Source organism: Macaca fascicularis, chromosome 9 (genome assembly GCF_037993035.2).
Source record: "Macaca fascicularis isolate 582-1 chromosome 9, T2T-MFA8v1.1".
NCBI classification, from domain to species: Eukaryota; Metazoa; Chordata; class Mammalia; order Primates; family Cercopithecidae; genus Macaca; species Macaca fascicularis.
Genome location: NC_088383.1, coordinates 71,768,971 through 71,789,526, shown reverse-complemented (window position 1 = coordinate 71,789,526; position 20,556 = coordinate 71,768,971). Strand labels below are relative to the sequence as shown.

Here is a 20,556-nt window from a genome sequence, read left to right as displayed (position 1 = left end):
TGTTTGCTTTTGGCAGGCATGGGGACATTGGCACACTGTATTTATCTTAATCTTAAGTTTAAGGATTTAGATTATTAGAGGCTAAGCTACAATCCCTTGTCTAAGTCTTTCTACTGCCTGTTCACACACCCTTAATCCTTTTGATTCCCACCCTGAGATAAGGAGATTTTAACTAGGTCCATTTCTCTTGACAGACTCTGGGTTCCAGACTTTGTCTTCATAGTATCAAACACCAGACTCACTTCTCTAGGTTTCTGTCATCCTCTGTATTATAGCCTGGTAATTCTTCATTCTTTTGTTAGGACTTCAATGCCTTCAAACAAATTTTTTTTAAATATGTCCAGATGTTCTAATTCTTGATAAGATACTTGGTCTGAATTACCTAGGCTGCCATTAGTCCCTGCAACCTACTTAAATCCATATTAATATTTTTCTGTCCTTCTGGATTGCTTGGGAAACTGTTAGAGAGCAGGGATAACCCTGACTGGGGCATCTGTACCACATTCAACCAGATGTTCTTTAAGAGCTCCTCTTGAAGGTTTAATCTGATATTAATCAGATAGGAAGTACAGTCCTTATGAACAGATTCAGTCTTCCCACAGAGATGAGTGCAGTTCAGAGGGGCGATGGATACAGTGTACAGTGGCCCCATTTTCCTTTATGTTTATATTCTAGTCTTGTAATAAAACTAATGCTCAGAATGAAAGGTCTCAATTTAGGATTTAAGCCAAGTATAAACAAAAAGTTAAAACAAGCTTATTGTTCCAACTTTGACTTAAGTGAAAGAATTGGTTTTTTTATGTGTTTATTTTTGGGATAGGGTCTTGCTCTGCCGCTCAGGCTGGAGTGTAGGGGTGCAATTATAGATCACTGTAACCTCGAACTCCTGGGCTCGAGCAATGCTCCCACCTAAGGCTGCTGAGTAGCTAGGAGAACAAGCACCACCATACCCAGCTAATATTTAAAAATTTTTGTAGAGATGGGGCTTTGTATGTTGCCCAAGCTGGTCTCACCTTCTGGCCTCAAATGATCCTCTTGCCTTGGCCTCCCAAAAGTGCTGGAATTGCAGGCATGAGCCACCATACCTAGCCTGGTTTTATTTTAAAAAACACTTGTGCTGCCCTTCTTTAAAACATTAATTATATGTATGCACATTTTTTTTATCTGGTGCTTCTCTAAATTCCTTTAGCCCATGTCTTATCTAACTAGTCATGTGGGAATTTGCTCTTTGGGGAGTTAAATATTGAATGTTAACTTCTAGGTAGTACAGAGCAGCCCAGTGTGTTTCACTTTTGTATTCTACCTTCATTAGCACTAAGTTTTCTATATCAGCTTTTCTAGAATTTTTGTTTCAAAATTGTATTCCTCTAGTTTATTTGCAGTTTTTCTCTTTCTCTTCTAATTGTTTAATTGTCCATCCCCTACCCCCTGCACCAAGGCAAATGTACTGTCTTTAATTCATATGTGCCCATAAATTCTAAACTCAAAGATTTCTGGTTGTCCCTTATATTTATGGTATTTTTCTACTTCTTCTCTGTTCAGTATATTTTTGCAAGTGTTTCGGTTTTCTTCAGTGTTCAAGGTTCTCTAGTGTGTCATTTCATTTTCATGCATCAGAGTGATTCCTACCAGTCTTATATGGAGTCTCTTACATGATGATTTTTTTATGAGTAAAGTGCAATATTGAGCAACGTTGAAGATTTTATTTCTTAATCTAAAACATTTATTTAATAATGAGATGAAAATACAGGTTTTGTGAAAGGGAGAAAGGTGTTTCTCTAAATATTATACCTGTGTTGAAAAGCTGCAAGTGCTACTACCACTGTTTATGACCCCTGAATGATTTCTGCTTTCTTTATGTTAATACTTACTCTAATAGTAATTGAACTCCCAAAAAGATCACAAAGTCCCCAATTGCTAGCTTTGTAAATACATTGATGTGTACTTTGTTTGATGAGATAAAAGCTTCAGTAAGTGATATCACCACCTGTGTGGTTAATTTCAAAATATTGTTTGTCTAATACATTGTTGTCAGTGACAACTGAACAAGAACTTTTAGAAGCAGTTGGCTGTCCAATGGCAGATTTCAAGGCTATGGAAACTGTGCCAGTTCAGACCCGCATTTTTCTATATTATCATATCAATTGAGTCAGTTCAGAGTAGACAAAGCAAGGTTATGGGAACCACCTAGAGCATCATGCACCATTTAACATCAATGCAGCATACATGAACATCTGCAACTTCAATCTTATTAACAGAGGATAGAATGGAAGGCAGTAAACAGCTTTCTTCATCACTTAATTGCAAAATAGTATTTCCTAATTTTTGCATTGTTTATCAACAGCAACTTTATCAATAATTGTATAATTATGGTTGCCTAGATCACAGTGCCCTCATGCATCTTGTCACTTATTATAGAGTGGTCTGAATTTAATTTGAATTTGAACACATGATACAAGGATAATAATATAAGTTCCTTGAAATGTGAGTTGCAGAATACAAAAATTTTGTGTAGTAGGAGAATGACAAGTTATGATTTTTCTTTTACTTTGGGGATTAACACAGGGAAATGAAAGACTGAAAGGCAGTGAAAGATGAGGGGAAGCCACTAGTTAGATTCAAACATAGACCCACTGAACATGAGAGTAGGTTATGTTCCTTAGAATTAATCATGAGTAATTCAATGTTTGCTTTAGGCCCAAATTGAGCTGAATTAAAACAGGATTATTATGCTTAGGTCTTCCCTTCAGTCTCTGTAGTTAAAGAGAAAATGGCAGAAAACTACAAATATAGTGAGGAAAAAGCTATGGTGGCCAAAGTTAAAAATACCACATGCTGAGGAAAGCCTTGACATAGCTGCTCAGCCTTCACTGCTGTTGCTTTTTAAGCCTGATAATGCCACTACTCCTAATTAGCAAATGTTAGTATTACAGTAAGCAATCAAGTGCAGTCTTCAGGCTTTGTGGCAGCAGTTTCACAGTGCAAAATATTGAAGAAAAAACGAAGGAAAACAATATAAGCTCAGCCACGGTTATTGGTGTGGTCAGTGGGAGTTGTCTCACAAGAGAGCAGGAAAAGGAAAATGTGAAAAACAATGGGTACATTTAAAGCATGTAAGACAAGGGCCGGCTAGTCTGAAAAGTTTGTCTATTTTAATCATGAAAATCTCACATTTTGACTTAAATCCATTATGTTTAAGGAAAAATCTAAGGCCTGTTCATGAAATTGCACTTGAAATATTTTAATTTACAGTTAGAATCTCCTTCCCAAATTAAAAGGTATTAAATTGCATTTTGAGTGAGCTCCATTTGTACTCAGCTCTTCCCAATTGATAAACATAGTCATTTCCTTTAAAAAAAAAAAAAAAAAAAAAAAAACCTCTAGAGTTAGAATGTTTTCTCTCCCTAATTAGTCTGTATTTATGCCTTTAATAATTATCTGTTCATTTTCTAGCAGCAAATATTTGTTCTCAGATTAAATTGCAGAAGGAAGGAAAAAAAAGATAGCTACCCACAGTATACTATCCACAGATGATATAGAGTTATGTCCCTCTTTGTGTGGTTCTTGAGTATAATAGACATAACAGAAGCTTTCTTAATATGATAATCTATTATTTTTTCTATTGGGGGATGCTAAGAACTGGTTTACTAGAGGTAATAGTTTGATCTGTAGTTATTTATGTTAAAAGATTTTTTTAAAAGGTAATTATAGCCTCTACTATAAACTTGAAAAAGTTGTTCTAACTCTGTGCAGAATGAGCGGGGAGATATTACTGTATACATACATATAAGCATATATGCCTCTTATCTGAATACCTCAGGGAGCACACTTTTCTGAACCAGGGCTTTGCAATAAATGTGTGTACTACTAACTCTGACACATGTATAGTTCTCCTTTAAAGAACTTGTATGCAAACATTATTCAGGAACCTCTTCTAGGAGCTATTTATCAAAACTGCTATGATAATAACTTTGTCCTAATGAGTTTCAGTCTCTGTTTAGGGAGTAATCGATAAACTACAAATTAATGTTCTATAATTCACATTATAATGCACATATAATTATTTTGAGATGAGGCAAACCCTGTGCATTTAATTTACAGCTGTAATTAAGTAAGCTCATTTGATACTAATTAAGCCTAAAAGGATCATAGGTTTGTGTATTTAATTATCAAGGTACAATCAGCAACTAATTTCTTGAAAAGCTTTCCTATCTTCAGTTCAACACTGATCTCAGCCCACACTACAATTTATCTTCTTGCATCTTCAGTAGATTAAAATGCATTGTGAATTGTGGAGAATCTACTAGGTAAGTTAGCTTCTTTGTTTAAAAAATACATATATGTATATATACACATACATATATGTATGTATGTATGTATGTGTCTTGCCATGTGAAAAAACAGGCTTAAGAATACAGAAATTCTATAATCTGGCAAAACTGTCCTTAAGAAGTGAAGGAGAAATTAAGACATTTCCAGATAAAAGATAAAGAGGTTTATTGCTAATAGACCTGTCCTACAAGAAATGCTAAAAGGGAATGTTTCAGGATTAAATGAAAGAATGCTAGACAGTAACTCAAAGCCATATGAAGAAATAAAGAACTCCTGTAAAGGTATCTACATAAGTAAATATAAAAACCAGTATTGCTGGTTTGTAACTCTTCTTTCATTCATGAAAGGAAAATGCCTAGGCCGGGCGCAGTGGTTCACTCTTGTAATCCCAGCACTTTGGGAGGCCGAGGCAGGCAGATCATGAGGTCAAGAGATCAAAACCATCCTGGCCAACATGGTGAAACCCTATCTCTACTAAAAATACAAAAATTAGCTGGGCATGGTGGCACGCGCCTGTAGTCCCAGCTACTTGGGAGGCTGAGGCGGGAGAATCACTTGAACCTGGGAGGTGGAGGTTGCAGTGAGCCGAGATCGCACCACTGCACTCCAGCCTGGTGACAAAGCAAGACTCCATCTCAAAAAAAAAGAAGAAAAATGCCTAAAAACAAATTATATGTTAATGGAAAGACATGTAAAATATGTAATTTATGACAACAACATAAAGAGGGGAACAGAGCTGTATAAGAGCAAGGCTTTTAATACTCTCCAGGCTAAGTTGGTATTAATTCAAACTAGATTGTTATGAATTTAGGATTTTAATTGTAATTCCCATAGTAACCACTAAGAAAATAAGAAATAGGTCAGGCACAGTGGCTCACGCCTATAATCCCAGCACTTTGGGAGGCCAAGGCAGGCAGATCACAAGGTCAGGAGATCAAGACCATCCTGGCCAACATGGTAAAACCCCATCTCTACTAAGAATACAAAAATTAGCTGGGCATGGTGGCGCGCTGCCTGTAGTCCCAGCTACTTGGGAGGCTGAGGCAAGAGAATCACTTGAACCCAGGAGGCAGAGGTTGCAGTGAGTCAAGATCGCACTACTGCACTCCAGCCTGGGTGACAGACCGAGACTCCGTCTCAAAAAATAAAAAAAAAAGAAAGAAAATAAGAAATAATGAAGTTTTCTCTATTTTTGTTAAAGTAGTATATAAAAATTAGATTATTAGAAAATATACTTAATTGCTAGCTTAGAAGTCTTTTAAATTCTACTGTCAGCTGGGCGCAGTGTCTCACACCTTTATTTCCAACACTTTGGAAGCACAAGGCAGGAGGATCACTTGGGCCCTGGAGTTCAAGACCAGCCTCTGTAACATAGGGAGACCTTGTCTAGAAAAAATTAAAACAATTATCCAGGTATGATGGCATTCACCTATTGTCCTAGGTACTCAGGAGGCTGAGGTGGGAAGACCGCTTGAGACTGAAAGATTGAGGCTGCAGTGAGTCCTGATTACACCACTGTACTCCAACCTGGGCGACAGAGTGAGATTCTATTAAAAGAAAAAGAAAAAAAATCTGTCAGTCAATCAGCTAATACTTAAATATTTAATATGGTAGACTTCCTGCTAAGTTTCAACAATTGTCTCCATTTCTTCCCACTAAATTTTTTAATGTATAGTCAAGAAAGAAGAGCTATCTGAAGTCTAGAGTGACATTCTAGTGTTGGGAAATGCTGGATAAAATGTTCACATTTTCAGATTCCCCAGCCACATTTAAACTCAAAAAATGTGAAAACTTGTCCCCGTGACTTTCCTGAAGGTCTAAAAGATATTTCTGTCTCCATCCCTTCAAAACCAAGATACCTGATTGTGAGGAGGAGAAAACTCCTATATGGTCCAGAGTATGTTGTCTTCAATCTCAAAGCATGTTTAGGGTATTGCCATTGCTATCAGAAATGTGAATTTGCCCCTCAAATCCTAGATTTTCAGATTGAGCGAATCAGAATTTAGGCTTTCCCCCTTCCTTATCAGAGGCCACTGTGGTAAAATATTATAGAAAGTAATTGTTGGCCAGGCACAGTGACTCATGCCTGTAGTCCCAACACTTTGGGAGGCTGAGGCGGGCAGATCATTTGAGGTGAGGAGTTCGAGACCACCCTGGCCAACATGGTGAAACCCTGCTTCTACTAAAAATACAAAAACTAGCCGGGTGTGGTGGCCAGCATCTATGGTCCCAGCTACTCAGGAAGCTGAGACAGGAGAATCACTTGAACCCAGGAGGTGGAGGCTGCCAAGATCTCGCCACTGCACTCCCGTCTGGGCGACAGAATGAGACTCTGTCTCAAAAAAAAGAAAAAAAGTAATTGCTAATGCCTAATGTTGCACCTTACAGCTCACATAGAACATTTTGTATTATCTAAAATGAGGTATTAAAATAGATGAACAAACTGATATCTGGGCTGGGAGGGAGTTGTTCCTTCTTTTATTTCTTTGGGGTACCACTAGCACAGCTTGTCAGTACATTAAAAATAGAGACTTTTTGGCATTACTTTGTTTTTTACAAGATTAACTAGCACAGCACAAATTTCTTGTGCCTAGGTATAACCAGTGTTGAGACTTCACATACCACGCACAATTAAAGACACCAACCTTGTAGTACTGACAGCGATATTATGCCCAGTTTGTATATGGTGTCTGGGTCATCTGAGGAAGTAAAAATAGTATTGTGATCTGTGAACAGGCCAAGTCTAGCAGGTGCCATTTGCATAGACTAGAGTATAAATAGTATCCTCTAAAGCTATATGATGTAATGTCCCTAAAATGAATTATCTCCCATCTTCTTTCATTCTCAGAAACAAAAATACGGATTCTTGTATTGTTTGATGGAAAACTATTAATTGTTCAACATAACTAGCAAAGTATAAAGACTTGACACCTAATGACTTCTTTTTTCTCTGAGAGTTAGAATTAGTATGTAGCTTAAGAAGAGCTGTAGGCATTTAGAATGATGTTTGGGGCAGTGAAGGGGAAATGGAGGCATCAGCTAGGGATAGTTTAGAACCAGTTCTGAATGGAATTGCCAAAATTAGGTATAGTATTAGAAAATATGGCCTATTTTGACACAGGATCTTGAATTTTTTTTTTATAGGCTTGTGACATTCTTCTTAATCTAATAGGCATTGCCTATCCTGAATTACGGAGAACTGGTTTGTCTAGTGACATCGCATATGTTATAGGAAGAATGTTTCCTTCTTTAAAATTTTTTGATAGACACTTGAGTCAAATGAAGAAATCCCAGATGAAAAATTTCAGAAAGGACATTCTGCTCTCTTGTTTGGAAAATTGTCCCTTTCAGCTAGTTGTAAGCCAAAGGAGAAAACTTAAGGGATTTTATTATGCAGCTACATTTTTTAACTGATAACAGTTAGCCTTCCCTGTCCTTTCCTGCCTAAACAGATCCTGATGCTGCAAACCAACATTTCTTTCTGTTTTTATCACTGTTGATGCAGGTTATTTAAAAGAGAATCATTGGTATGGTAGCAAATGTTTTATGACTGGCTTTCAGGAAAAAGTAACGTAGATTAGTAGCAATTGTGTCATGCTTTAAATACTCCCACCATCAATGTGAGGTCACTGAATGCAGATTTGAGAAGAGCTTTGTATATGCAGAATTAATTCTCATTAGCCACTCTGGCTCCAGCACACCACTGACAGTTAAAAGAGGTGGATAACTGATGTGAGCAACCACGTGAATGAATGTCAAAAACATTATGCTAAAAAAAAGTGCTGAGATAAGAAGCCAGATATAAAAGAACATATACTGTATGTTTACATTTATTTGAATTTAGAACAGGCAATATTAATTTACAGTGATAGAAATCGGATCAGTAGCTTTTTGGTTTTTGTTTTATTGAGAAAGAATTTGGCTATGAAGGGATATGAAGGAACTTTCTTCTTTTTTTTTTTTTTTTTTTTTTTTTGAGACAGAGTCTCGGTCTTGTCACCCAGGCTGGAGTGCAATAGTGCCATCTCGGCTCACTGCAACCTCTGCCTCCAGGTTCAAGCAATTCTCCTGCCTTAGCCTCCCAAGTACCTGGGATTACAGGTGCCCACCACCACGCCCAACTAATCTTTTTGTATTTTTAATGGAGACAGGGTTTCACCATGTTGGCCAGGCTGGTCTCGAACTCAGGACCTCAGATGATCCACCCACCTTGGCCTCCCAAGGTGCTGAGATAACAGGTATGAGACGGCGCACCTGGCTGGGAACTTTCTTAGATAAAAATATTCATAGCAGCATTACCCAATAGAACTTTCTACAGAACTATCAGCGTAACAATTGTATTTTCAGTCCTTGCTTGGGAAAAATAAAAAACCAAACAGCAATTTAAAGATAGCCTAGTAGGCTAGGTGTGGTGGCTCACACCTGTAATCCTAGCATTTTGGGAGGCCGAGGCAGGCAGCTCACTTGAGGTCAGAAGTTCGAGACCAGCCTGGCCAGCATGGTGAAACCCCATCTCTATTAAAAATACAAAAATTAGCCAGCTGTAGTGGCAGGCGCTTACAATCTAGGCTACTTGGGAGGCTGAGGCAGGAGAATCACTTGAACCTGGGTGGCAGAGGTTGCAGTGAGCTGAGATCAATGCCACTGCACTGCAGCCTGGGTGATAGAGTGAGACTTAGTCTCAAAAAAAAAAAAAAAAAGCCTAATTGTAAGATGGAACCCAGTATGCTAGTATATATTTTTAACAGTCAGTTCATAGCAAACCAAGCCCTAGTTTGTTGTGTTTTCTAATTTCCATGGTGTAAATACTCCCACCATGACTCACCGTTCAAACTACCAAGATGAAGGCATTGAATGGTGAGTTGGGAAGAGAAATGTACAATCAATTCGTAAGCCGGTGTGAACTCAATTTCTGAACTGCTTCTGCCGATCACTATTATTGAGGGACTAAATTTTCTTGGTTTTAGTTTAATTCTTTAGATTATTCAATCTTTCCCAGAGCTGTGTCTTTGCCCAGAGACTTTATTGAACCTCAGATGTCTGACTAAGCTGTAACTCAACTTTAGATCCTTTAACAGAAGGAAGAACATGAGGACCTGAGTGCAGTGGCTCACGCCTGTAATCCTAGCACTTTGGGAGGCTGAGGTTGGCAGATCACTTGAGGTCAGGAGTTCAAGACCAGCCTGGACCACAGGATGAAACCCTATCTCTACTAAAAATACAAAAATTAGTTGGGCATGGTGGTGGGCACCTGTAATCCCAGCTACATGGGAGGGTAAGGCAGGAGAATTGCTTGAACCCAGGAGGCAGAGGTTGTAGTGAGCCGAGATTATACCACTGCTCTCCAGCCTGAGTGACAGATCTAGACTCTGTCTCAAAAAAAAGAAAAGGAATAACATGAGTATTATCCTTCAAGTATTTCTGCAACTTTTTTTTCCCCCTGGTGCTGCAGCTTCTATTCATAAAGAATGGTGAGGAATACAACCAAGCTTTAAAATCAGTGTACTTGAGAGGTTTTGTTGTTGTTGTTTTTACAGGTAATTAACCATATGTTACACATTTTAATCTGCTTTTAAGTGCAAGAGAGATTGGCAAATGACTCAATAAAGAAAAGACTTCTGCTTAAATTGGATAAAATGGTTGTTTACTGGTGTTTATTGCTGTATTCCAAGTAGACAAGTAATCTGTGAATCTAGTTTAGTTTATTGGACAATAAATAGTACTCAAAACTTTTATCAGTGTTTGATTGTCAGGGTGCCCATTGAAATTGACTTCATACTTTAGGGAACTTTAATTTTATTGTACAGTATACACTGTTAAAAAAAAAAATCTTTGTCTTTCAGTATAAACCTATGACATTGCCTTGTGGCATTATTATCCCTGAAATGCTTTCTTGCTCTAAGATTTCTTCTATGCCATAGAGAAAAAAGGAACTTTTGGTTCCCTCCTATCTAATGCAGTTTTGGGTTTTTTTGTTTTGTTTTGTTTTGTTTTGTTTTTTGTAAACTCTAAATATTTTCCATTGCCACCATCAACAATTCAAATAACAATCTTACTGAGGGAAAGTCCATGATTAGAAATAGCTGCTTCTTCAAAAATAAAGAACTTTGTATGTACATATCCATTTTGAAAATCTTGACCATTGTCAGAAGAAGATATATGATTTTAAGAAGGGTCACATTTAGAATACCAATAATGTCCTACTCCTGCAATAATTGGAACCAGGCCACTAAAAAGAAAGCAACTGATGTTTGGCCTTTCAGTATTTTCTATAACTATGATGCCTTGGTCCAAATTATTTAATAAATGCTTCTTCCTATTCTCCCAGCCCTAAGAGTCCATGGTCTCTTTATAAAGAAGAATCATATACATACAGATATTACCTGAATTTATATGGCATCCTCATGAGGTGAATCCCGCATATGTCACTAGGATTCATTTGCTTGCCCTGGTTTGATCCAATTCAAATATTAATTCAGGCCAGGTGCAATGGCACATGCCTATAATCCCAGCACTTTGGGAGGCTGAGGTGGGTGGATCACCTGAGTTCAGGAGTTTGAGGCCAGCCTAGCCAACATGGGGAAACCCCCATCTCTACTAAAAATACAAAAATCAGCCAGGTGTGATGGCAGGCACCTGTATTTCCAGCAACTTGGGAGGCCGAGGCAGGAGGATTACTGGAACCCAGGAGGCAGAGGTTGCAGTGAGTAAGCCAAGATTGCACCACTGCACTCCAGCCTGGGTGACAAGAGCGAGACCCTGTCTCAATAGAAAAAAAAAAGGCGGGGGGCCAATATGGGCCCAGGGCCTGCCATTCAGACTTCTGCTTGTTGTGGAGACCAAGGGCTGGCGGCAGGTTAGTCACAGGTGAAGAAAATGGGGTGAGCGAACCCAGCACTCTGCGAGGGCCCCGACCCCTCCTGACTGGGGCCCAGGAGCTCAACAGGCAGTGACCGGCAACCCCTTCACCCTGGGCCGCCTTCCCTTCATCAACTCTGGGAACCTTACTCTGGGGGTTGCAGTTGGGAGTCAAGAAGAAAACCTTCACCCCAAATATCGTCAGTCAGAAGAACCCAAGGAAGAAGCAGCTGTCAAGAAGGAGAAACGTGAAAGGGAGAGAGATGGACAGAGAGAGGTTCATGGACAGGGATGAGGCCGCCCAGAAGTGATCCAGTCCCACTCCATCTTTGAGCAGGCCCAGCTGAAATAATGAAGAAAAAAGGGAACTGGGATAAGATAGTGGATGTGTCAGACATGGGACCTTCTCATCATCAACATCAAAAAAGAGAAGAAAGAGATGGATGAAGACACGAAACATCTCACCATGCTGGAAAAGGACGATTTCATCGATGACCCCAGGCTGAGGAATGACACTCGAAACATGCCTGTGCAGCTGTCATTGGCTCACTCAGGGTGGCTTTTTAAGGAAGAAAATGATGAACCAGTTGTTAAACCTTGGCTGGCTGGCCCCAAGGAAGAGGTAGGTGTACCTACTGTGAAATTGAAAGAGGAGCCACAAGATGAGGAGGAGGAGGCCAAGATGAAGGCTCCTCCCAGAGCAGCCAGGAAGGCTCCCTGGCCTCCCGAAGGACATACCTGTGGCAGAGCTGCTCAGGGAGCTGAGCCTCACCAAGGAGGAACTGCTGTTCCTCCAGCTGCCAGACAACTCTCCCTGGCCACCCACCACCCAGCTCATCAAGGCAGAGGTGCAGGGCGAGGATAGACAGGTGGTACTCATCAAGCAGGAGAAAGACCAGGAAGCCAGGCTGGCAGAGAATGCTTCTATCCTAGCTGACCTGACAGAGGGTCAGGTTGGCAAGCTGCCCATCCACAAATCCAAAAGGGTGCAACCCCTCCTGGGCAAGGTTACTCTGGATGTGACCATGGGAACCGCCTGCTCTTTCCTGCAGGAGAGGGTGTCTGTGGGCCTTGGAGGTAGGACCAGGGAGACATGTGAAGCACAAACTTGTGTGTTCCCCCAATTTTGAATCCCTCTTAGATCACAAACACTGGTAAAATGATCAGATGGAGGAGGATGGCGGGCAGCTGCTGTCTGCTCCAGACATATTGTTCTCGGATCTCTGCAACCCAGGAGAGGCCAGTTGAGCCCACCCACTCCAACCTTTGGCAGCCATTGTCCCAGTTTCCCCCAGAGCCCACGGGGCTTCCTCCCACAGCAACTGTGAATGGCACAGTGACTTTCCCACAGTGTGGAGATGGCACATCCTTGCTGCTGGGGACTTGTCCATGCTATTTATTTTTGTATTTGTGTCTTAATCTCTTCAACTGACTGCATCCTCCCAAGGGAGGGGGGAGGATCTGTGGGAAGGTGCAGGCTTTTGGTGGCTGTTGGGGCATCAGGCAGGAAGTGTGAGGACTGCAGCTTTTGCTGGTGCTCCCTTCTTCCTCCCAGAGGCAGCGTAGGAGGGAGAGCAAGGATTGAGTCTGAGACTTAAGCATGGGGTCCCAGCTCATCAGTTCCTGGTTGATGAAAAAAACTACCTAACTTTTCTGAGCCTCCTGTTCCTCATCTAACAAAAATGGGGATGATACCTACTTCGCAGGGTTGACGTGAGGATTACATGGGATATTATAGATGAAAACTCCTTGCACAAGGCCAGAACCAGTAGCCACTCAATAAATGTTAATTTCCTTTTAAGTAAATAAATAAATAATCAAGTGTTAATTCAAAGTCCCACGAGAGCATTCTATGTTTTGGGGTTTTCGTTTTGTTTTGTTTTAGAGACAGGGTCTCATTATTTCACCTAGGCTGAAGTGCAGTGGCACAATCACAACTCACTGCATCCTCGAATTCCTGGACTCAAAAGGATCCTCCTGCCTCAGCCTCTTGAGTAGCTGGAACTATGAGCATGTGCTACCATACCTAGCTAACTTTTTTTAATCTGTAGACTGCCTCTGTGGACAGTTTTTTAAATTTTTTGTCAAAACGGGATCATGCTTTGTTGCCCAGGCTGGTCTTGAGTTCCTGGCCTAAAGTGTTCCTCCCACCTTGGCTGAGACGACAGGTGTGAGCCACTGCACCTGGTCAGCCTTCTATCTTTAAACAGGATCTGAATCTAGATTCATCAACTCATAAATATGTCCTCATTTTAAAATGATGGAATGATAGAAAGTGAAAGCACCAATCAAATAATATTTTCATTATTTCCAGAATGTGTTCAGCACAGTTAGGTCTGGAAAGGTTTTTGGGAAAGGTTGTGCAAGGTTGAATTTATTCATTCCTTCTAAATTTCAAGCAATTGTATGATTTACTTTTATATAAGCATCTGAAATGCTAAATTATTAAATCCCAGTGGCAGGATCATTGACAACTAGAAACTTGAGTTTATTTGCTTACGTGGTTTACTAAACTAAGCTAGAGAAACATAGTACAGTTATTTACTACTTAATATCAGCCAGAAAATGTATAGTGAGTTCATACTATACTAGATTCTGGGAGAGAATCAAATGTAAAACATACACCAGTCTCAAGGAACTTAAAATCTAGTAGGAAGAATCATTATATTTAACAATAAATGTTAATTGAGCACCTACTCTCTACCAGATACAGTACTAAGAGCTGGGAATAAGATTAAGTCATAATTCCTACCCATAAGGAGCTCAAAGTTTAGTTGAGAAGACATTTGTAAAGAAGTAATTATAACTATGGTAGATACTTTCCTGAAAGTATGTGAAGGTTATAAGTGATGGCATAAAAGAGAATGATCAGTTCTGCTTGGAGGCCAAGGACTATAGCCAAGAAGACATGCCTTATTTGGAACTAAGAGTGAAAAACAATTTGAAATGTAGACTTGATATATACATAAGAATAAAAGATCATGGCACATTTGGGAAATCATGAGTATGACCAAAGAGTAACTGTTTGACTAAAGTTACTCTTTTGGTCAGGGAAAGGTAAAGTTTGAACAAAGGCTGGATTCATATCCTAGAGTTAAGAGTTCATTCAATATAGAACCATTGAAGAGTTTTTAACAGGGGAATAACATCAGATTTGTATTCATGAAAAATTACTCCATTTATTCATCATATATTTATTGAGCCCCTATAATATACCAGGCATAGTTCTGGATGCTAGCGATCATCAGAAAAAAATACTGCCTTTTCTATAACTCCTCTTACCTAGGCAGCCAAGTTTTGTGCCCTGAGCCCTAGCTCCTTTCCTGTGCTCAACTGAGTGAATCAGGGTTAGAAACCTCACCAAAGGTAGACAGTCCATAGATGATCAGTGAACTATGAGCTAATACAGCAGAGGAAACTAGTTTTTTGTTTGTCTGTTTTTGAGATAGGATCTCCCTCTGTCACCCAGGCTGGAGTACAGTGGTGCTATCATGGCTCACTACAGCCCCAACCTCCTGGGTTAAAGCAATCCACCCACCTTAGTTAGCCTCCCAAGTAACTGGGACTATAGGCACGCACCACCATGCCCAGCTGACTTTTTTTTTTTTGTAGATACAGCCTGTTGTGCAGGCTGGTCTCAAACTCCTGGGCTCAAGTGATTCTCCTATTTCAGCCTCCCAAGGCTCTGGGATTACAGGCATGAACCACCATGCCTGACTAGAAACCAGTTCTTCAGATAAGAGAGTGCAGCAGATAACATTTAAAGAAGTAGAGACCAGGTTGAAATGAACAGCTTTATAGTAAGATTAAAGTGATATGCTTCATTTAGTGAACTTATTAAAGATAACAGAAACCTCATTAATTCATATTGTGTGTGTGTGTATATATATAGAGAGAGAGAAAGAGAGAGAGCATCTGAAATGCTAAATTATTAAATCCCAATGGCAGGATCATTGACAACTAGAAACTTGAGTTTATTTACTTACATGGTTTACTAAACTAAGCTAGAGAGAGACAGAGAAAGAGAGAGTCAGGTGCAGTGGCCCACACCTATAATCCCAGTACTTCAGGAAGCCAAGGTGGGAGGATCACTTGAGTCTAGGAGTTTGAAACCAGCCTAGGCAACATAGGGAGGCCCTATCTCTATTAAAAAAAAAAAAGATTAACTGGGCATGGTGGCGCATGCCTGTGGTCCCAGCTACGTAGGAAGTTGAGGCAGGAAGATCATTTGAACCCGGAGCTCAAGGCTGCTGTGAGCTGTGATGGCACCACTGCACCTGAGCCTGGGTGACAGAGAGAGATCCTGTCTCTACAAAATTTCTTAAATGCACTCACATACACTAAACCAAGGGGAAATAAGGTTTTAGAGCAGTAATTCCATCTATCATGGTTTTCTTGGTCATTTTTCCATGGAAAACTATTTTTGTATTCAAAGTCAACACTCATTCACTTATATATTTACATTCAAAAGTGAAGACCTTAACTGGAATTAACTTGAAACATTTATGGAAAATTAGATGCAAACATGAACAAACTAAGAGATTTTACCACAAATAATGATGTAGAGGCAGGTAGTCTGCAAGGTCAGAACCATGCCTTCAGAAGCAGCAATTTTAAGTGAGACCTGAATCTCCTATACTCAAAGGTCTCGCATTAGTCAGCATTCTCTAGAGGGATAGAACTAATAGTATATATACATATACATACATATATACACATATACATACATACATATACACATACACACACATACATACATATATATATATATATATATGAGTTTATTAACTAGTGTTAACTCACACGATCACAAGGTCCCACAATAGACCATCTACAAGCTAGGAGCAAGGAAGCCAGTCCGAGTCTCAAAGCTGAAGAACTTGGAGTCCGATGTTCGAGGGCAGGAAGCATCCAGCACAGGAGAAAAATACAGGCTGGGAGGCTAAGCCAGTCTGGACTTCTCATGTTTTTCTGCCTTCTGTATACTCTCTGGCAGCTGATTAGATGGTGCCCACCAAGATTAAGGGTGGGTCTGCCTTCCCCAGCCCACTGACTCAAATGTTAATCTCCTTTGGCAACACCCTCACAGACACACCCAGGATCAATATTTTGCATCCTTCAATCCAATCAAGTTGATACTCAGTATTAACCATCACAAGTTTCATTTCAAGATTAATAATATCCTTGTCCATTTAATCATTAAAAAGAATGCTTATTATCTGTCAACTTTTACTCTAAGTGCTTTATATGTATTAACTAATTTACTCCTCACAAAAATCCTATAAGTACCTATAAATGCTATTATTGTTCCTTTTTTCTTTCTTTCTGAGACAACGTCTGGCTCTGTCACCCAGGCCGGAGTACAGCGGCATGATCTCGACTCACTGCAATTTCCTGCTCCTGGACTCTAACCATCCTCCCACCTCAGCCTCCCGAGTAGCTGGGACTACAGGAATGCACTACCACATCCGGCTAGTGTTTTTGTATTTTTTGTAGAAATGGGGTTTTGCCATGCTACCCAGGCTGGTCTCGAACTTGTTAGCTCAAACAATCCGCCCATCTCAGCCTCCCAGAATGCTGGGATTACAGACATGTGCCACCATGTCTAGCCTCCTATTTTAAATATGAGAAAATTGGCCTGGCACAGTGGCTCGTGCCTGTAATCCCAACACTTTGGGAGGCCGAGGTAGGAAGATTACTTGAGCTTAGGAGTTTGAGACCAGCCTGGGCAACATGGCGAAAACTCATCTCTACAAAAAATTAGCTGGGCATGGTGGCATGCACCTGTAATCCCAACTACCTGGGAGGCTGAGGTAGGAGGATCACTTGAGCCAGGGAAGTTGAGGCTGTAGTGGTGATCCGAGATCGCACCACTGCACTCCAGCCAGAGTGACAAAGTGAGACCCTGTCTCAAAAAAAAAAGGGGGCCGGGCACGGTGGCTCATGCCTGTAATCCCAGCACTTTGGGAGGCCGAGGCGGGTGGATCATGAGGTCAGAAGTTCGAGACCAGCCTGGCCACTATGGTGAAACCCCATCCCTACTAAAAATACAAAAATTAGCCAGGTGTGGTGGTGCACACCTATAATCCCAGCTGCTCAGGAGGCTAAGGCAGAAGAATCGCTTCAACTCAGGAGGCAGAGGTTGCAGTGAGCCGAGATCGTGCCACTGCACTCCAGCCTGGGTGACAGAGTGAGACTCCATCTCAAAGAAAAAAATAAAAGCAAAAAAAAGGAGAATTTAATTTGATTACCAGATTGTAAATGGCAAATCTGGAATGTGAACCCAAGCATTCTGACTTATATTCTTAACCACGGTTATACTCCCTCTATTCTCTATGGAGAATTTATCAACTTAATTTAGTCAAATTTGGTTATCAGTACCAGGCTTATGGGAATTTAAATGTCAGTTAACTGCTGTATAACGATGAATCAAAATCTATTTATTCCATGATCACCTTTTTTTCAGAAAAGTAGTTGCAACATTACTTGAATGACAACTTTGGTATCACATTTTACTACTTCTCTTTCATTCATTTGTCCCAAATTCCTGCCTTTGCCATGGGACCCTAGGCAGTTGACAAACTCTGTGAGCCTCAGTGTCATCATTTATAAAATAAGATTAGTGATACCTTACTCATTTGAGAATTAGATGAGATAAAGTATACAAAGCATTTGGTGCAGTGCTTTTTCACTCAGATAACTACTGTTGCATTCCATTGCCTGATGTATCAAATCCAAACTTTTGCCTAGCTTTCAAAGTCTCCCTAGAAATGGCTAGATCCCACTCATCTTGATTTATTTCTTGCCTTACTTGATATATAAACTTTCTTCTGTCTCTGTTCCTCTTGGGACATACACACCTTTCTTTTCCTCTCTTCTTCATTATCCACATCTTTAAGACCTAGTTTAAGTTCAGTCTTCTCCGTGAAAGCATCTCCAGTTAAACTCATATTGTTTCTTCCCTTTTTTGAACTCCTGTTGAAGTTATAATAGATATTACATTGTGTGACATTTCACAGATTCTTTGATATATGCTAGGTTTCTCTTTCCATCTAGATTCTAAGCTCCTTGAGAAGACAGATCATGTCTTAATATTTTTCTGTATCTCCCCCAGAGGATCTAACAGAGTATCATAACTATTGTTCTATGAGATCTAATGAGCTCATAGCTGTTGTTCAACAAATACTTATTACCTGATTGAAGAAAATAAGCTCCTAAAAATACCTTATAATATTATATAGGTCTTCATATTGTCAGTGTGTTTTTATAACACTGTTAATACTTAATCCATATAATAGTCACAGAAAATAGGTAGAACAGATATTATCTTCATTTTTTAGGTAATAACACTGAGTTTAAATTACATTGTGGCTTGCCCAAGGATTCTTGATAAGCAGCATTATTGACCCCACCCCCAACCCCTGCCATTCCAGTCCATTGTGCATTCTCTATCAGGCTGCCAAAATATTTTTTTTTCCTTTTGAGACAGGGCGTTGCTCTGTCACACAGGCTGTAGAGCAGTGGCACAATCATAGCTCACTGCAGCCTCGACCACCTGGGCTCAAGCCCACCTCAGCCTACTGAGTAGCTAGGAATATAGATATGCACCACCACACCCAGCTAATTTTTACATTTTGAGTAGAGACGAAGTTTCGCCATGTTCCCAGTCTGGTCTCAAACTCCTGGGCTCAACCAGTCCTCCCGCCTCAGCCTCCCAAAGTGCTGGAATTACAGACATGAGCCAGTGTGCCAGTAATATTTTCAAATCAAAGATGAGATTGCATCACTCCCTTTTTTAAAACCTTCCAACACTTTCCCATTTTACATAGAATGAAATCCTGCAAAACCCCCACATTCACTATACTCCAGGTACAGTGGCCTTCTTTAGCTTCAGCAGTCTTAGTTTGCCAAGCTTGTTGCTAGTTTGGGGCCTCTGCACTTGAATGTTCTACCCCTGGAACTTTACATGGCTTGCTCCGTCTTGCCCTTGAAATCTCAACTCAAATATCACCTCCTCAGTGAGAAAGTAACACCTATGTAAATTAACTCTCCTCCCTTGTCACACTTCATCATATCATCCTGCTTTATTTTTTCTTTGGCACCTATTAATATCTCAAGTTAGGCCGGACTATGGTAGCGCATGCCTGTAATCCCAGCACTTTGGGAGGCCAAGGCGGGTGGATCATGGATCACTTGAGCTCACAATTTTAAGGTAAGCCTGGCCAACATGATGAAACCCTATCTCTGCTAAAAGAACAAAAAGTTAGCTGGGCGTAGTGGTGCACACCTGTAATCCCAGCTACTTTGGAGGCTGAGGCACAAGAATAGCTTGAACCCAGGAGGCGGAGTTTGAAGTGAGCCAAGATCGCACCACTGTACCCCAGCCTGTGCAACAGAGCAAGATTCTATCTCAAAAAATATATATATATATCAAATTAGCTTGTTTATATATTTGTTACTTGTGTATTGTCTATCCCCAGTAGAATGTTGGCCTCATACAACCAGAGTTTTTATCCTATTCACATCTGTATTCCCAGTCCCTAATAAAGTACCTGACACATGGTAGTCTTAATAAATATTAAATAAAATAGCTAAACCCAAACTAGACTAAAACTATGGCTTTTTTGTTCCTAATCCAGTGTACTTCCCATGAACATTTAATTTTTCCTACTTTTTGTGAAAGTACTTATACGTTTGGAACTACAGTAAGAATTGATGTTCAGAACAATGACATTAAGATGTGCAGGAGGATTCTCTATTATCAAAGAAAAATTTTATTCAGTTCAAAAAGCTAAACTAATTAAAGCAGGGATATCATGGCATATTATTATATTAATACATTTAGAAAGATTTCCAAATAAAAAGACTTTCTGCTTTTTCTTTAGTTAACTAGAAAATTAAATTAACTCAGAGCTCTTTATTCCCCAAAAGTCCTTGTTAATTAGGATTGTTCTATAAATCTCTATTATTAGCAGAGTTCATCATCTGTTTTATTGCCCTGTTTATTAGGGCAGCCTGAGCAGGGTGTCTTTGCTCATATCCTGATATGTGTGTCCTAGTGAAAAGAAAAGCATTTCCGGATTCTCATTTTTTCCCTATTCCTTGATATAGGCATATTTCATGCTGTTAGTATAACAATTTAGTTTCCTTCTATCCGTTCTCTATATAAAGCTGGAATGATATTATTGACCTGGCTATTAAGCAAAATAATTAAATTTAAGGTCTGTTTAAAAGCATTAATGTTTTGTGACATTGTTTATGATAACAGAAGATTGAAAATAGCCTAAAAGTCCATTAGTAAAGGATTGGTTAAATAAATTATAGTATATCCATGTAGTGGACTATTATGCAGCAATAAAAAATAAT

The 20,556-nt window shown here is 39.8% G+C and overlaps 1 protein-coding gene and 1 pseudogene across 14 annotated transcripts in view; both read left to right on the top strand.

The window, feature by feature from the left end:
* Window positions 1-20,556, top strand: part of ADK (adenosine kinase) — a 563,812-nt gene that overhangs the window by 500,956 nt on the left and 42,300 nt on the right. The gene's annotated exons all lie outside the window — the stretch shown is intronic.
* On the top strand, window positions 9,174-12,454 carry LOC102138956 (DNA-directed RNA polymerase III subunit RPC4 pseudogene; annotated as a pseudogene).